Source organism: Oryzias melastigma, linkage group LG13, assembly GCF_002922805.2.
Source record: "Oryzias melastigma strain HK-1 linkage group LG13, ASM292280v2, whole genome shotgun sequence".
NCBI lineage: Eukaryota > Metazoa > Chordata > Actinopteri > Beloniformes > Adrianichthyidae > Oryzias > Oryzias melastigma.
In genome coordinates, this window is record NC_050524.1 from 26,541,983 (window position 1) to 26,547,314 (window position 5,332).

Here is a 5,332-nt window from a genome sequence, read left to right on the forward strand (position 1 = left end):
GTGTTAAATTTAATGTCATTAATTTCTAATATCAGAAAATAAAACCTCATGAATGAACAATTTAGTGTTCTACACATTTCTTGGTCTTCTTTGAGCCTTCATGTAACATGACTAAAATCAAATACATTGATACTTTTATTCAGGTATTCTTGGAATTGGTGACTTGTAACTTGTAATGGAGTAATTTTCACAGTACGGTATCTGTACTTCTACTAAAGTATGGTTTTTAGGTACTCTTAAAACTATGATTAAAATAAAACATACAATTGTTGTGCATGTAGTATGTGTATTATGAAGTATTTGTAAAGCTAACATAAGTTACCACACTTTTGACGTATGGTGATGCTGTTGCACGATGCCCTTACACCACACTCTAGTCATTAGTAAGGTGCGAATACTGACTCCCTCACTGACCGCATAGGAATGCAGCATGCACAAGATATGCAGGTGATACGAGTGGTCGGAATATTTGTACAGGTCACTTGTTCTAATAAAACATTACAACCTGCATGCCAGTTTGTTCAGTTATAGTGCACAAACGGCCCGTATTCACTCATGAGGCCAGATGTGAACATATTTTTTGAACTTCATTGTAGTATTTTTCAACTCTTATATATTTTTTATAGGTGTGAGTCATGCACAAATATTGTCAGTTATTAGCAGATCAAAATATTCAGCAATCCCTTTTCTTGAAAACATGAGTGGTTTAACACATCAGTATATGTGTTTTCACACTACAGCATCCCCCAAAAAACTAAAATCCACATTTTTTTTCAGATATCTAGACCTTTGAGAGAGGATAGTCCCCAAAATTGATGGAAAAAAGTCTGTCCCCATAAAGCATTCAAACATGCGTATGTGTGTGTGCGTGTGTGTGTGCACACACGTTCACACTCAAGCATCCCCCCGATAAACCAAAATTCTAATTTTTGGCCATCAAACAATACAAGCTTTTACCCTGACAGGAGGCTTTAATCATTTTTAAAAACTACAGTAGTATTTTTTTTATTACTTTAACTTTGAAACCTTAATTATTTTTATTTCCACAAAGTCTTTTAAAATGTTTATAGACAGTCTGTCTGTTCTGTGAAACCGGCAGAAACCCAGTGGAGCAGAGAAGTCATATTCTGTGATCCATTAACTGTGTGTCTCAGCTGCCGTCCCCACTGTTTGGGAAAATGACCATCGGTTTCAAAGGCAGCCTTCCTACTTGCCGGAAGGACAAGAACGTCTCGAATCAAGAGCCTTTAATGCAAGTGTCGTGATCATGGCCGTGGTTGTTGTTCGTGGTACAGGTGTGTGAAGCTGAAAGGCTGTAATTAGCACTCAGATGCTACGCCTGAAGTACACTAATCAGAAAGAAGATGGGACTTCTAACAACAGGTGTAAATTAGCAATGATTTTCTCTCCTTTTTTGTGGTTTTGTGCTTTGTTTCTCCATCTGAATGAGCTTATCACTGAGCAAACCAAGCTGATGGCTCCACGGCTTCACTGTTTTTCCTTTAATTCAAGTCTTTTAGTGGTATGCACCACTCATACTCCATATTTAATTTAAAATCAAACATTTACTGTATCTGAACTGGCAACCTCTCCAGAGTTTGCCCCCCAAAGGCAGCTGGGACAGCCCCCCAGTGAGACCCAGAGTGTGATGAAGTGAGTACATGCATGGATGGACGTTTTTAGTAGGCATACTTAGCAAATGCTTTTACCCAGAATGACTTATGATGGAGCAGTGCACATGGGAGCGATGTGGGATTCAGCATTTGGCCTAAGGACTGTTCAACTGTGGAAACTAATAATTGAAACAGTAACTTTCAGAGCGACTGACAAGCCCCCTTTCCCCCCTGAGTTACAGCGGCCTGGACATAGCAGCTATTGCTTTTAACAAAGCGCTCGTTTTTTGCCCTCTAATGTGAGGTATTGCTTTTGGTAAATGAAAAAAAAAAGATGTCTACAGATGAACTCCTGGAGGGGAGAGAAACTCTTGTTTTTACCAGATCTCCCATTGAGTCATAGAAACGGTTTGTTACCTTGTTGAGGTGCTTTAATGGTGACTTGAGTTATTAAGCTAAAAAAAATGGTGGTTGTCACATTTACAGTGGAGGCTGGAAGACTGTTGGTGATTGTTATTACATTTGTAATGGAGCGGCTGTCATAGAACCTGTAGTGCAGCTTTACAACTCTCTCGTGTCTGACTTCCTTACAAATTAAGATGTTTGGCACCTGTTGAAAGTAAACTGATTGGGATTTTAAGGTCAGTTTAAAGAATGATGGCAAAAAACCAGGGAAGCAAAAGGTAGAATAACATTTTTCAACTTGTAATGTCAGTGATGTTCTCATTTCATTCCAGCTAGAACTCTTTTTCCCTTTTATTTTGACAGTCCCTTTTGGTCATTTTAATGACTTTTATTGTGAATGTGAAGTGGATGTTACCATTCAAGGTAAAATTACATCTAAATACCTTAACTGTACATTTTATTTAATTTTAACCCTTATTAGTCTCCTCACGCACCCTATCAATCTCTTTGGATGTTTTCAATGACTTTCAATGTTGCTGACCTACCATTAGTATAGATTAAGAGATTAATATTAATATGTTAAAATATATTGTAGAGCTATGTAGGTTATTAGCTTTGACATTTTAAAGCAAACAAAAGAGAAGTTCTGGCACATGATTGTGCTACCACTTGGACGTACCAGGCCTGTGTGGAGGCCGTTTGTATTGTCGTTGATAGAAACTGCTGTAACATATAAATCCTATGGACATTGTAGTTTTGCCTGTTTATCTAAACATTTTTCACATTTTTTTTTACATTTTCTTTGCTTTGTTTTTGGAATTATACATTTTTATTCAGCCCAAAAAATGTGATCTTTGATATGAATCATTAAAACTGTGGAAAAAATATGTAATATTATTGAAAAAAATATATAATAAAATAACTACAAAAAAATACTGGGGTTCCATTGCAACAAAAAATCTGTTTTTAGATAACACAAAGAAAAGAAATGCACTTTAAGGGCCCAGACTACCAAGAGTAAAACCTTTTACTAATCAACAAAGTCTCTTGTTTGTGTTTTTAACCCTCATCCTATCTTATGGGGTCCAGATGACCCCACCCATATATTGATGTGTGATCCCTCATATGATAAAGATGGACAGGATTTTATGTTTGCCACAGACACCAGTGAAGATAAAAAAAATCCTTATAAAACAAAAGTTCAGTGCGCTGTCTTCTGGGGCCCAAATGACCCCACTTTTAATGTAAACATGCCTAAAAAGCACAAGGGTTAACACGTTTCAAGCCACTTTAGAGTTCGGAAGTATGGTCTAGCAATCCTATGACAGTGTTTAAATCAAGCATTAGCAAATTAAACAATACATTCCCTTCTTTTCATTCTTCAGTAATTTCTTGTCATGATTTGTGCTGTAATTCACACAGAATTACTGAGGCCTTTTAAGTTATTCAAGTGGAGAAAGCTGTTTTAAAAAGCTTCATTAATAGAAATTTATGAGTGTTCATTCAAACAAACTTGTATCTCCTGAAATATTTACAGCTCCCTTGTGTTTTCCTCTTTGTATCTTCTTCCTGAAAGATTTACAAAATGTATTTCTCCATTGCAAGTGTTAACAGCCACAAAACCACATAAAATCTGGTCTTCGCCAAGTCCTTTAAGATCTGTGGTTAGATAACTGACACACAGGGTTTGTACCTTTCAATTTCATATCATAAAACCTCATTGTTTTCTCTTTTTTCTCTTGATTTTTGTTTTGTAAAAAATGATTTTGATGCTTTTACTAAGGAACTCTTGCTTGAAAAGTTATGTACTAGTAAAAGTTAAGTTGCTTTGAACCAATCACTCACAATCTGTTTATGGTAGGCAGAAGGAACCCATGAATATTGATGTATTTACACAGTGTCAGACATGGATGGACTGTAACAGAAGCAGCATATGAGCGACTGCTTGCAGAACTGCAGGCCCGGCTGGGTTTGCCACATGGAGGAGCAGCGATAATTAGGAGGGAGTCATGTTTTTTTACCACGTTTGTTCCAATGAACCAGCAGTAGATTTTCATTTAATGTGGGAATCAGTTGATATTCAATATACAGCATTTACTGCAGGTAGTGAACACTCTGTGTGTGCACAAAGACCGACCTTTATAGTCACATTTGAAACCAAAATTGACGTTGAATTTAAAAGATGCTCAGTGATAGCAGCTGCTCCATGGTTTTATGGATCAGATGGACACTGTGGTGTCTTCACTGGAGACACTCATTTTGGTTGTAGGTTGTAGAGTCAGTCTGGCTGCAGCCATCTGCTGCAACGCCTCTTCGTACGCAGACGGGATGTTACATCACCCTACACACCATTGGAAAGACATCATGCTTATACGGGAATGCAGAGAAGGCACCAAACAGCCATTTGAACGCTCAGTTTTTTGGGCGATTGTACAGAATAAAGGTTGGAGGACTTTGATGTTTTTAACCCTTTAACACTGGAGATACAACAGACAACACCTAAATCAAACTGAATGTAAACACTAGAGCCATAGCTCTGGTGTTAAAGGGTAAAGCCACATGTAAATATGAAGCCACAGTTTTGTTAGCGTGTAAGAAGAGCAGCAGGGATGCAACACCTTCACCAACTCTTTCCAAACTTAAAAAAAACATGCTAGATTCTTAAAAAAAACTCTTAATGAACATCCTAAAATGTGTTTGAAGTTGTTGTGGTTGAGTCCTCTCATCAGTGTAAGGTTGCCAAGCAACTGGTGGAGTTTAAGAAGTAGCCTGTTCCAAACCAAGAGGCAGCCTTTATGAAGCCATCAGAGACTTGTCTGGCTGGGCTGAGGGGATTTTGGAAATATTCCTGGGCAGTAGTTTCAGCCTAATGAGTTCAGGTTAAAAAGAGTCAAATTTACATGAACACAGTTTAAATTGTGACAAAAACAAAAAGTCATAAAACCATCAGTCCCAGTGCCTTTCCACCAAGGAGCCCTTCAGCTACCTCTGTAAGTTCAGCATGGGTGATGGGTCAAATCCTCAACCTGGTTTTCTTCCAGAGGATGTGTGTCAGAAGGGTGTGTCAGCAGGACTATGGAAGTCCCAGGGTCCTTGGGGAGGGTCCCGCCCACCAGGTGGTCAGGCCCAGAGTAGCATATATATACACAACTCATCTCTGTTTGTGATTCACCTGTTCAATTTGTTTTTTCTCTCACACACCCCTCTGCATTTATCCGGACTTGGGACCGGCACAAGAGGGCACTAGTTTGTATCCCCTTGTGGTTGCATTACTCACTCATACACATTCACGCACACACCCCAACATACACATT